This window comes from Mchenga conophoros, linkage group LG23, assembly GCF_057382185.1.
Source record: "Mchenga conophoros isolate Kocher_MC1m ecotype Shallow Benthic linkage group LG23, M_conophoros_male_GT1.1, whole genome shotgun sequence".
Taxonomy (NCBI): domain Eukaryota; kingdom Metazoa; phylum Chordata; class Actinopteri; order Cichliformes; family Cichlidae; genus Mchenga; species Mchenga conophoros.
The window spans coordinates 29906838-29920559 of record NC_140547.1 but is presented as its reverse complement, the minus strand read 5'-3'; the positions used below and the strand labels follow the sequence as shown (position 1 = coordinate 29920559).

The following is a 13722-nucleotide window of genomic DNA, read 5'->3' as shown; positions in this document are numbered from 1 at the left end:
ATAAGAAAAAATGTTTTGTTGTTTCTCAAAATGACAAGCTTTATTTAGTAAGTATATTTAGATTTCTTGTATTTTCTGTGCAGAAGCCACTGTATTTAAGTTTAAACAACTTCTTATGCAAGTTTTGCCTTGGGCAAAGAACTGGTTTTGCCCAGTATTCCCAATATTGAGGATCTACTTTGTTTACTTGCCATTTGTAAGATAGAGAGAAAATACATTGTTCGCTGCAGATTTACCTACAAGGTTGTGGTCCCGATTGCTAACTTCATGTAGCATATATAGCATATATCCTGGAACTGTCACGGCTCAACGGCACGAGGGAACAGGGATGGACACAGGCGCAGAAACCAACCCGGAAGCGAGGTGACAGAAAACAAATGATTTATTTCCGCCCACAGGTAAACAAAGGTGAAACACAAAGCGACGCCACCACACTAGTGGCGCGTAGGATTCGTCGGTGATAATGAGGGCGACCTAGACACCTCTAGGAGACGGCTGAACAGCGGGGACAGCGGGGAGGTAGAAACAGGACTAGGTAGGGGCCGGGGGCATTGGTTTCAGATGGAGGGGACAGGTGGAGCGGAAAACCCGGAAGCGGTCGAGGCGTGGGGAGGCAGGCAGGTGAGCGGTGGGCCGGCAGGCCACGTTGTGTAAGCAGCTGGCGGCCCAGGTCCAGGAGGACGGGAGCGAGGGGAACAAGATCTCCACTCCGGGTGCTATCGCTGAGGACAAGAAAAGACAGGTCAGTCATCACACGGCGTTAAGACAAGGTTTAGGATGCTCCACTGAACTAACATGGGAATAGCAGATACTCAGGCGATGAGTGGTTGAGAGCGCAGGTCTGATATACCGCTGGCACGATTGCTCACAGGTGGTCAGCCAGGGAGGGGCAACCGGACTCCGCCTAAAGGAGGAGGAGCCGCTGTCTGAGACCTGCAGGTGCCCAACCAGACCATGACAGAAACATACTAATAATGTATCTATGATGTCTTACCTCCAACAGTGTCCAAGATTGTGGCGACCGTGGCTCAGGGGGTTGGGAATCGCATCTGTAACCGGAAGTTTGCCGGTTCGATCCCCGGGCTCTCTGTCCTGGTCGTTGTGTCCTTGGGCAAGACACTTTACCCTACTTGCCTACTGGTGTTGGCCAGAGGGGCCGATGGCGCGATATGGCAGCCTCGCTTCTGTCAGTCTGCCCCAGGGCAGCTGTGGCTACAGCTGTAGCTGTCTCCACCAGTGTGTGAATGTGAGAGTGAATGAATAGTGGTATTGTAAAGCTCTTTGGGTGCCTTGAAAAGCGCTATATAAATCCAATCCATTATTATTAAGATTGTGTTGTTTCAATGCTTCAAATCACAGCGTAGTCGGCATTGGGGTCTTTTATTTTGGAAACTTACTGGCTTGTCTATTTCTCTGGCTTACTTACTTCCCTCGTAACCTGCATTTGTAAAAGTCAGTTTTCTCTGGGGTGGAGTCCGGTGGGCTGCCCCGGACTCAACGGGGCTGGGCGATGCTGCTGCTGCGGGCCCCGGTCCGGATGGGCCTGGGCCCCCTTGCCCTGGTGGGTTCCAGAGTGTGGGGGTGCCTACTACTGGGGTCAGCAGGGGAGCTGGCCCCAGGGAGGGGCCGCTTGCCCCTCCCTTTCTTCCCTCCCCATCCTCAGCTGCCTCCCTATTCCCGCTCTACCACACCCACCCACCCAGACACGCGGAGCTTGGGGTGCAGGTATGTCACCAGGGTGCAGGGAGGCACTCCCCCTCTGTCCCCTTCTGGCCGCCTGTGCCTCAATTTTATTCTGCAACCTAGACATCCACATTACTCACACTCTCACATACCACATACATATAGGGCCTTGGGGGTGGGCACGTTTTACAGCATCCAGAGGATGGTCGGTGTATTCCAACCCACCTCTGGCTCTGGTGCCCTACCCTCAATTTTAAATGCATATAGACACTAAGGGTTTTCGGGAGAAGCCGTGCTGCTCTCTGAAAGGAAGCAGGAACCATGCTCTCCTGTGTTTTAAATGCACTTTAGAACAGCACACAGCAACACTACATATGAGCGGGCGTAGGGAGGTTTGGAGTCTTCACTCACCCCCGGTTCTGTTAGCCCTCAGGGCTGGGGGGCTGGGAGGAGGTGCTGGCCGTCAGATTGGGGTCTGGGATGCGGGGCCTCCCTGCTACTGCAGATAAGGAGGTGGTCCGCTTGCCTCCACCCCAGAGAGAAGGGTAACATCTCCTGGGTCTAGGTGCGGTTTGCCCCTCTGGGGGCAGGGGTACCTGGACCTGGGATATAGAGTATGTTTGGGGAGTGTGACTTTCTGTGCAGCGTCTATTTGTGTCTGTCTACACGTTGGGTGAGTGCCGAGTATTTGGTTGTGTATATGGGGGTGGGAATGCACGTTTGTGTCCGCGTGCACCTGAAGCTCGGTCCTCTCAGGCACAGCTGGCTGCCGGCAGAGCCCGCGGGCACGCCACTGCAACCCCCTCTGGCCTCTGCTCCGTAGCTGCTGGGTGACCTCTCGTTTGGGGCTCTACTCAGCTCTTCCCAGGAGGGCACGGTTCCCCCCCTTTTGGTGGTCCTCCTCGGGTCCTCGTACTCTGGAGCCTCTGGATGTCTGGGGCCATCTCCTCCATACCTGCTTCATACCCTGGGGGACGGGGCTGTGGCTCCCCACACTCCCTAGCAGATCGTTACATGGAGAAACCTTTGGAATACAAGCATGCTGATCCACACAGATGTACACACAGGTGTTCACAGACGCGGACTACAGCTTTCTTGGCTGCTGCCTCAAAGCACATTGTGCGCTGTCTATCTTGTGTGCTGCACAATATCATTTAATATTTAGTATCTACTGTTATGTACTGCTAGCTAGTTTATTGTGATGGTGCTGTATTTATTATGTTGCTCTTTTTTTTGTTGTTGTTGGCTTTCTCTCCTGTTTTTTTTCTCCATACAGGTGATCCAGGTGTTTTGTTTGTTTTTCTTTCTTTCTTCCCCCCTTTCTCACCGTCTCTTCTCCCCTCTGTTTTTCTTTCTCTCCCTCTCTTTCTTTCATTCTTTCTCCCTGTCCTATCCCCCAGTCATGTCTGTCCCGTTTGTAGCAACCGAAAATAAAATAAATACATAATTATAATAAAGGTCAATCAAATGGACCAATATGGTAAGGCCATGATAATCCACTTGGCAAAATAAATCCGCTTGGCATCTTTCTTGGCCTTAAGACAACAATTCTGATGGCTAAAGATCCAAAAGAAAAAAAAAAGTCAGTTTACAGTCAGATGTTAGTTTCTCAGTCAGATCCAGCACTCATTCATCAACCAATAACACAATCATGACCAATGGGTGATGTGATAATGGCTCCGTCCATCTTCTGTATGATTTCTTCACAGACTTCAAGAGAAAAGGTTTTTCTCTGTGGAAAAAAGTTTTTGCTTTTCCGTTTCCTGAAAAAGTTTGATTTGCCAGCTGGCTCAGTTGGTAATGATTTATTGATATGATTGGTTGGTATGGTGATAGACAGATTGGTAACCTGAAAAGATTTCTTTTTTTAAAGTTCCGTAACTTTTCCAAATTATTTTCAAGGACGATCTCCCAGATGGTTTTATGTAACAAACCATCTGGCCTGAAACGTAACTACTCTCTCCTGTGCCCACTTAGAACAGACAAAAATTTGCAAAAGTCATATGAGAAAAAACACTACAGCAAGAAACCCCCGCCTTACTGATCCTACTTCTTCAGCCAGATGTATAAACTCCAGAATTTCTCAGTAAGTCAGATATGACAAGGAATACTATTTATAGCCAATGGTTGTACACTTAGATTTACTTCTATTTTTCAAGGTAGCTCTCAAAGAATCCAAGCAGCAAGAAGGATTCTGCTGAGAGAGCTCCTCTCTCTAATACATGAAAGCAAGGGGTGTAAGAACAGACTGTGATCACAGCAGCAAACACTCTTGAACACAGAGCTTATCAATAACATATCCACAAACTCAGCCAGATAAACAGGATCCTCAGCTAACAGGTAAAGGCTAACAGTGCACCAAGTACAAATCTATGAACATAATTGGATGTTTCGATTCTGTTATTCAAGCAACAGGATGATACAGAAAACAAATCAGTGAGAGCACATTTAAGCTGATGTGCTCATGACTTCTGTGTGTTGCCTCTATCTGCTGTATTTTAATTACCCTTTTCGAACAGGGCAATTTCTTGCTCCCCTGAAAAGGTTTAGCAGTCTTAGCCAATGTTTTTTTTTAATATTACAACCTGAATTCCAAAAAAGACGCATCACCATGTAAATAAAGTTCTTGTGAACTTGTGAATATCCCTTGAACGTCTTGAGAGGTACATCTTTGTCCAAACATCCACTTGAACTCAAGTGTGACCCAACCCAAATATGATAGTCAAAGGTCTCTGTGTCCTCATAGAAACACATTTTTGGTCATAACACAAGAATCCATATAAATATTTTACTTTGACTCAAAATTTTATGCTTTTAATGAGATTTTATACATAAAAGGTCAAAGGTCAACTTGCCACTGGTTTGTGAAAGCTATTGTGAAAAGGTTATTCTAGTTTGAAGTTGTTTAAAGGTACATAGTGTAAAAACTCTCAGTAAATTGCAATTAACTTAATGCATTTCTTTACTCCTCCCAGTTAAAGTTTATAATCCTACAGTGGACAAACGACTCTGACAATTAGTCTGCTTTTTAACTCATCTGTCAGTATGTGTCAGTGTGTATTTACTCTGGAGAAGGCTGTAAAACTTTCTGAAAGGTGTCTGATATGAGCTGATGAGTCAGTGAAGCTCACTTCTGTCTGATGACAGTGATACTGAAGTGAGTTGTTGAGAAAAAGTTGAATTTTTGCTCCTGCTGGTTTTGCTGCTGTTAGCCTCTGTTAGCTGCTATTAGCCAGCGCTAGTAAAACTTTCTATGAAGGAGCTGTAAGATTGTTGAACTCGTACACTTAGTGAATAAAATTTCATATGACGTGAGAATGTAATTAAACTTTTTACCACAGAAAAAGTGAGATTTTTAGGACACTCAAGCCTGATATTAGCTGGCATAATGTTAGCTTATAACCAGCTGTTGTTGTTGTTTAGCTGGCTCGTTGATAGCGGCACAGATACAGAAGGGTTGCATGTGTAATCTGCTGACATCAAGAATATTGGGGGTAAATAAGTATATTTATGCATGGTTTTGTGCATTAGAGCCCTGACTTCACCATAGAAGATGAGGCTTGAGGTGAGCAGAAAGAACATCCTGGAAATGAGGGAGCAGAGAGTAGTGGCGGAGGAGGAAGACCTTGAGAAAAGAGATGATGAAAATATACAGGTATAAATGTTAAATGGGCATATATAGATCTGCAAACTGGCACCTGGTCCTATCTGTTATGTGAATGCATCAAAAGTTGATACAAAAATATGCTTTATTTATGATCTAGTGACACCCAGCTCTATCTCTCTACCAAACCTAACTCTACTCTTCCTCCACCCTCCCTCATCCTCTGTCTAGCTGAACTTAATTCTTGGTTCTCCTCCAACTTTCTTAAACTCAACAGCAATAAATCGGAACTTCTTCTGGTTGGCACTAAACGACTGCTATCCAGAATTAACAATTTCTCTCTCACCATCAATAACTCGCTGGTCCCTATCTCTCCCTCTGTGAAAAGCTTGGGTGTCATTCTTGTAGTGTTCTGTTGCAGAGTGTAGCAACTCCGATCAAACACCAAGCTAAACCTCTGTCAATGAATACACGAGTCCGAGTAGAGTTGACCTTTTACTCAGAATCTTCATTTGACAAGCGGTGAAAACTGTAGTTGAAAAGAAATACAGAATAGAAAAAATGATCGTTTACATAAATATTGCATCACGAAATAACTCAAAATGTGACCTTACACCTTCGTGTTAGCTTTAGCAACAGCAATGATCATCAAAACTGCCTTTTTTAACATGTACAAATCAACCTCCATGAATCACAAACAAAATATAATTTTTAACAAATACCGCTATTTATGCCTTTTTAACACCTTCATCATGAAATATATACACTTACGGCGTTGCCTGAACAATGTTCCCAAGTGGATGGCTGTGGATAAGTCTCAGAGCAAGACCGCATGTCACTCTCCCTCTTAGAGATCCAGGAAGAGGAATTAAACAGGAAATGAAGCAATACAGGTAGCCCACCAGGAAGTGAGGTTATTAGCAAGTTCACCTTCAAAATTAAAGCTTCTTAACATTTTTAACTCTTTTTACTGTTCTTTCTAACTTAAATACATACAAAAGAATTACTTTAAGCAAACATTAAAGATAAATGAAATAAATGCCTTTGAGGCATCACACTCCCCGCCTGGCCTGTGTGAGGCCACTATGAACTTGAATGAGTCCAAACAACAGTCCTTAAATCAGTCCTTAGGCAGAAGAAGAACTACTTCTGCAACTGGCCTAAGGAAGGTTCTTGTGTCACCTTGGTCGGTCGTTTTTACTTCAACCTTTCTCACATGTCCATCCTTCCCAGGAAAGGTTGCTGTGACTATGGCCATGGGCCAGTAGTTACGGATGGTCTGCTTGTCCCTGAGGAGGACCAGATCCCCAACTTGAAGGTTTCTGCGTGTCACTGTCCATTTTTGTCTTTGTTGTAAGGATGGTAAGTATTCTTTGCTCCAACAGGCCCAAAACTGGTTTGCGAGCGCTTGAACTTGCCTCCATTGTTTTGTGAAGAGGTCCTTGTCTGTGAAATCTCCTGGAGGAGGTGGAACTCCTGATTTCTGTGTGAGGAGCATGGCTGGTGAAAGAATGAAAGGTTGGTTTGGGTCTGTAGACACAGGTAGGAGTGGACGTGCATTGATGATAGCTGTAATTTCTGCCATTAGTGTTGACAGCACTTCATGGGTCAGGCGGCTCTTTTGCTGCAAGAGCATTGAATCAAGGATTCTCCTGGCAACACCAATCATCCGTTCCCATGAGCCTCCCATGTGGGAAGCATGTGGAGGTCTGAAGTTCCAGCTACATCCTTGCCTGCTGAGGTACCCCTGTACAGTATTACCCATCTCCAACTCCTTGCTAGCTCCAATGAAGTTGGTCCCACAATCAGACTGAAGTTCCTTTGCAGGGCCTCTGAGAGCGAAGAACCGCCTGAGAGCATTTATACAGCTAGATGTGTCCATAGACTCAATGTGGACGGCCCTTGAACTCAAACAACTAAACATCATGGCCCACCGTTTGCTCTCTGCCTGTCCTCCTCTAGTGCGTCTGGCTACAACAGACCAAGTTCCAAAGACGTCAAGCCCCACGTATGTGAAGGGAGGGCAAACCTTGAGACGTTCCGGCGGTAAGTCAGCCATACGTTGTTCTTCCGGTCTCCCACGCAGCTTCTGGCAGATTACGCATTTGTGTAGGACTGAATTGATTAGTCGCTTACCACCCAAAATCCACAGTCCAGCTGCCCTTACTGCACCTTCTGTGAGATGTCGACCCTGATGTCTCACCTGCTCATGGTGATGTCGTACGAGCAGTAAGGAAACGTAGCTGTCCTTGGGTAGGATTACTGGGTTCTTTTCTTCACACGTTAGTTGAGAATGTTTCAGTCTGCCTCCAACGCAGATGAGACTACTCTCCAAAGTTGGACTGAGTTTATGCAACGGGCTGTTTGTGGGCACCACTTTGTTTGCTTGGAGGGCCGACAGTTCCTTGGCAAAGGCTGGCCTTTGTGCTACTTGCAGAATGACATGTTTCGCTTGAGCTATTTCACCCACAGTACGAGGTAAGCGGCATGTGTGCCATCCTGTACACCTGCTGTTTTGGTTTGAATGTTTGTGAGATCTTGCCACATGGATAAGGAAAGCCACAGCTCGCCGTAGAGAGGTAAAGGTGGAGAAACGGCGAAAGCGATCAGGGGTAAGTACAGGTTCCTTCAGATGAGTAGTGTAGGTGCGTACCTGCAGTCGAATCTCTGAGTCATTTCCCGGGTCGATGAGCTCAAACGTCTCACTGGTTTGTGTTGTTTCTGCAGATAACTGATGCAGGAATGAAGGTCCGGTGAACCAAGAACTCTGGGTCAGATGGGATGCAGGCAGAGATCTGGATGCATGGTCCGCAGGGTTTTCTTCCGTGCACACATAATGCCATTGTTCTGGTCTGGTAGAATGTCGGATACGTTGGACTCTGTTATGGACATATGTGTAGAAGCGTTTTGTCGTATTACAAATGTACCCGAGTACCACCTGACAGCATCCAATTTCAGATCCAGCTCCTCCCGGATGAGATCCGCCATTTCTACTGCAAGGACAGCAGCGCAGAGTTCGAGCCTCGGGATTGTTGGTTCAGACTGGGGTGCTAATTTGGCTTTGCCCATAACAAATCCTACTTCCACTTTTCCATCCTCCTGGATGGCTCTCAAGTAAGCGATAGCCCCAATGGCCATAGTTGAGGCATCTGAGAATACAAACAACTCTGTGCGCACAGCTTTGGTGAGCGAGGTTGATGTGTATGCACGTGGCACATGAAGCTCCTTTAGGACTTGAAGAGAATCTCTCCAAGTTTCCCATTTCTTCAGCTTGTCTTCTGGGAGAGGTGCATCCCAGTCAGTCAGTTCCGAACTAAGTTCCCTAAGAAGAGCTCGTCCCTGGATTGTGACAGGTGCCAGCATACCCATCGGATCAAAAACACTATTGACGGTGGAGAGGACTCCACGTCGAGTGAAAGGTTTGATAATAGTTGATGCAGAGAATGTAAATGTGTCTTTTCTGATCTCCCAAAGCAAACCCAGGCTGCGCTGCATGGGTGCTGTCTCCCCACTCAAATCCAGATCCTTGATGAGCGGGACACAATCTTCTGGCGGGAAAGCTCCAGTGACTGCTGGACTGTTCGACACAAACTTGTGCAAGCGGAGGTTTGATTCAGCAAGTGAAGCCTGAGTCTGTTGGAGAAGGTTGATTGCTTCTGCTTCAGATGGGAGAGACACCAAGCCATCATCCACGTAAAAGTGCCTTTCCACAAATTTCATTGTGTCGGCACTGTACTTCTGGGCACCTTCAGCAATGGCTCTTCGCAGACCATAGATGGCCACAGCCGGAGATGGTGAGTTGCCAAAGACATGAACCCTCATGCGGTAGTCGATAACTGCCTTGGTGAGGTCGTTGTCCTCATACCACAAAAACCGGAGGTAGTTGCGGTGCCTTTCATGAACCAAAAAGCAGTGAAACATTTGTTGGATGTCGGCGAGGATAGCTACTCTCTCCCTTCGAAAGCGTAGAAGGACGCCCAAGAGAGAATTGTTGAGGTCGGGACCAGTCAGAAGCACGTCATTGAGGGAGACCCCGCAGTACTGAGCGCTGGAATCGAAAACCACCCTGATTTGGTTGGGCTTTTGTGGGTGGTATACCCCGAATGATGGAAGAAACCAGCACTCTTCATCTTCCCTCAAGGGTGGTGCCACCTCTGCGTGACCGTTGGCAATGATCTTCTCCATGAATGCCACATATTGCTTCTGCATCTCAGGTTTCTTCCTGAATTGGCGTTGCAAGGATTCAAACCTCTTAACCGCATGCTCTTTATTATTTGGCAAACGTTGCCGTGGCTCCTTGAACGGCAATGGAGCAACTTAACTACTAGTGTCATCTCTGTGGACATTTGTATCCATGATCTCTAGGAAGAGGATGTCTTCTATTGATGGAGCAGGTTTGTTATCATGTTCAGATTGGTTAAACACTGTGTGTCCTAGCATCCTCTCTGGCATTTTGTTAGACTTGCTGAAGCTTGGCTGCGTTTCTTTGACATGCATGAAACTTGCACAGGGCTGAAATATGGAATGGCGACCGCTGTCTACCACATGGGTCTTGAATGTGTCCACCGTTGGCTTATGCACATTACCTAGGCACACCTCCCCTATCACCACCCAGCCTAGATCGAGACGTTGTGCAAAGGGAGCGTTGTGTGGCCCGTTAACTTGCTGCCTGACCTTGTGTGCTCTAAGCACGTCTCTCCCGAGCAGCAGGAGTATCTCTGCTTCTGGGTCTAGATCGGGGATGTGTTTGGCTATATGGTGGAGATGAGGATGATGCAAAACAGCACCTGGTGTTGGGATTTCAGCTCGATTGTTAGGGATTTCAGGGCACTCAAGGAGTGGTGGAAGAGGTATGAGCACGTTGCCGTTCAACGACTCTATCTGGAATCCTTCTGCCTTTCTGCCATACGTTTCGATGACACCGGAGCATGTTCTGAGATGGTATAAGAGTGGTTCGTTCTCCACACCAAACAGCTCAAAGAACTCTGGCCTGGCTAATGAGCGATTGCTCTGGTCGTCCAGAATTACATAAGCTTTAATGGCTTTGTGTTTTGAATGTTTGGGGTAGACCTTTGCAAGGCAGATCTTAGAGCAAGAACGACCCCACTGGCCGGGGCCACAAACCTCTGTGCAGCTGGTTCTAACATCAGTTACATTAGAGTCATCTTCTCCCTCCCCGCCGTTCTCTTGTGGTGGTGGAGGAGCCTTGGTGAGTTGAGGTTGTGGGCCAGGGTGCATGGCTGCATCATGATAGATGCTTTCACACTCTAAGCATTTCACGGAAGATTTGCAGTCTTTGGCAACATGTGAAGTTGAAGAACAACACTTGAAGCATATTCCTTTCTGTTTTAGAAAGGCCTTCCTGTCATCGATGGGCTTGTTTCTGAATGTCCTGCATTTTTTAAGTGAGTGAGGTTTATTGTGCAATGGGCAGTTCTTGTTAGGGTCGTTGTTGATTGTAGAGACATCTGTTTTGTGAACCGCGATAGACTTGTTGGTGTTAAAGCTCTTCATAGGTAATCTTTCTGGTTTTGTGGGGTTTGCGCCGTTGCTTTGACGAATAAAGCTGGGGTCATTTCGCTTCTTTGCCTCATGACAGACAAAGTTACAAAAGTAACTAAAGGGAGGGAAGCAGCCCTTATTCTCTTCTTTGTACCACGACCCAGATGACACCCACTTCTCCTGGAGCCCATATGGGAGCTTGTCTACTATGGGTCCAATACCTCTGGAAGTGTCTAGATATGACAGCCCAGTGAGGTATCCATCCTCCTTGGCGCCTTGTATCTCCATAAGCAAATCCCCAAGTTCACGTAATCTGATGTGATCTTTGGCTGCAATTTTTGGAAAACTGTCAAGTCTCTGAAACAGTGACTGCTCGATCATCTCAGGGGCACCATAGCAGTCATTCAGCCTCTCCCATGCCTTGCGCAGAGCCAAACCAGCATTATTCACATGCACTGAGCGTATGCATCTTATTTGCTGTCCAGACTCTTTTCCTAACCATTTGGTCATGAGGTCTAATTCTTGTGTTTCTGTAAGTTGAACCTCAGCCACAGCATTAGTGAATGAGGACCGCCATGCACGGAAATTCTCTGGCTTATCATCAAATTGGTACAGTCCTGACGTAACGAGATCACGTCGCGCCAAATATTGTGCCAGAGGGTCTGGTGGTTGTGACACGCTCACTGGAAGCATATGCCGGGGTGTTTGTGATTGCGCACCTATATACGTGCGAGAGTTTGTTCTTTCGACGTCGGTCTTCAATTCAGCTCTGGTCAGTTTAGACAGGTTTGTTGTGGGTGGATGCGTCCCATTATCCACTTCGGGCTTGGGCTTGCTATTGCTATGTTGGAATTCCGCTAAGCTTACAGGTGGATGCCATGTTCTGAAACTGTCTTGTGATTCTGCACGGTCTACAGATTTAACAGGTGGGACAGATACTGGTGCAAAGGTAGACCGATTCTGATCATTTTGAGAGCAAACATATTCACTAGTACGTTGCAATCTAAGCCTGTCTTCTGACTCAGATTTCACATTTTCTACATTTCCATGCATTTCTGCTACATCTTCTAACACCTGTGCTTCAGCGATGGCTGCGTCTGCTTCACGATTTAATGTTAGCACTTCCAGCTCTGTATCAATTCTAGCGGCTTCCAACTGATTTTGAGCTTCTCTAGTTTTCCTTTCTGCTTCTCTAGCAGCCTTTTCCAATTTTAATTTAGCCTCCTGGCTAGCATATGATGCTCGTACCTTAGCAGCTTCTGCTTTAGCTCTGGCGCGAGCCGCACTTACAGATGATGCTGATGTCACGTTGCTCCTGGTATTTGATACCGATGACTTGTTGCTTGCTGCCATCACGAACACGTAGGACCATCGAGTGCCGCCTTTTCACTGTAGTGTTCTGTTGCAGAGTGTAGCAACTCCGATCAAACACCAAGCTAAACCTCTGTCAATGAATACACAAGTCCGAGTAGAGTTGACCTTTTACTCAGAATCTTCATTTGACAAGCGGTGAAAACTGTAGTTGAAAAGAAATACAGAATAGAAAAAATGATCGTTTACATAAATATTGCATCACGAAATAACTCAAAATGTGACCTTACACCTTCGTGTTAGCTTTAGCAACAGCAATGATCATCAAAACTGCCTTTTTTAACATGTACAAATCAACCTCCATGAATCACAAACAAAATATAATTTTTAACAAATACCGCTATTTATGCCTTTTTAACACCTTCATCATGAAATATATACACTTACGGCGTTGCCTGAACAATGTTCCCAAGTGGATGGCTGTGGATAAGTCTCAGAGCAAGACCGCATGTCACTCTCCCTCTTAGAGATCCAGGAAGAGGAATTAAACAGGAAATGAAGCAATACAGGTAGCCCACCAGGAAGTGAGGTTATTAGCAAGTTCACCTTCAAAATTAAAGCTTCTTAACATTTTTAACTCTTTTTACTGTTCTTTCTAACTTAAATACATGCAAAAGAATTACTTTAAGCAAACATTAAAGATAAATGAAATAAATGCCTTTGAGGCATCACAATTCTCGATAGCACATTATCCTTTAACTCACATATCAACAATATTACACGTGCAGCATATTTCCAACTCCGTAACGCCTCTGCCCCTTCCTCACACCTCACGCCACTGCCATTCTCATCCATAATCTTGTTATCTCTAGAATTGACTACTGCAACTCATTATTATTTGGCCTTACACAAAAATCTATCAACAAGCTCCAACGTGTCCAGAACTCTGCTGCCCGTATTATTACTAGGACTTCTTCTACCCACCACATCTCCCCAATCCTGAAGCAACTTCACTGGCTCCCGGTCAAATTTCGCATCCATTTTAAAATAATTCTGTATACATTCAAGGCTATTCATTCTCTCTCTCCACCGTACCTCTCTGACTTATTACAGATGAAGCTCCCATCCCGCTGCCTCAGATCTTCATCTTCTCTTTCTCTCTCTGTTCCCTCTGCTCGTCTGATCACAATGGGAGGGAGGGCCTTTAGCTGCTCTGCCCCTCGACTTTGGAATTCCCTACCCCCGGACCTCAGAAATATTAGTTCATTCTCTCTTTTTAAGTCCACCCTCAAAACTCATCTGTTTAAAATTGCCTATTCTTAAATTTCTGTATGTTTTAACTTTTATCTTCTATTTTTATCATTGTGTATATTTCCAGTTTTTATCTGTTGTACAGTGTCCTTGGGTGCTTTGAAAGGCGCTATTTAAATAAAATGTATTATTATTATTATTACTATTACTTTGAGGTTTTGCTGATTAAAATCCTGTTATGTAAATCTCATTGTGTTTGCGTAGATCTTCAAGAAGAGCAATCTGTGAAGGTTCTCAGTCATTCAGGTCATGGTAGTCTTGAATACTTGAAATGAAGATAACTGGATGTTTTCACCTCTTATCCATGAGGT

At 45.6% G+C, this 13722-nt stretch overlaps 1 long non-coding RNA gene across 1 annotated transcript; it reads right to left on the bottom strand.

Moving 5' to 3' along the window:
- Positions 1-316: 316 nt before the first annotated feature.
- On the bottom strand, positions 317-1586 carry LOC146547586 (uncharacterized). Its single transcript, XR_014890813.1, has 3 exons — positions 995-1586; positions 796-904; positions 317-722 (listed from the first exon to the last, which is right to left on the bottom strand). It is a non-coding gene; the product is annotated as an uncharacterized LOC146547586 (long non-coding RNA).
- Positions 1587-13722: the final 12136 nt, after the last annotated feature.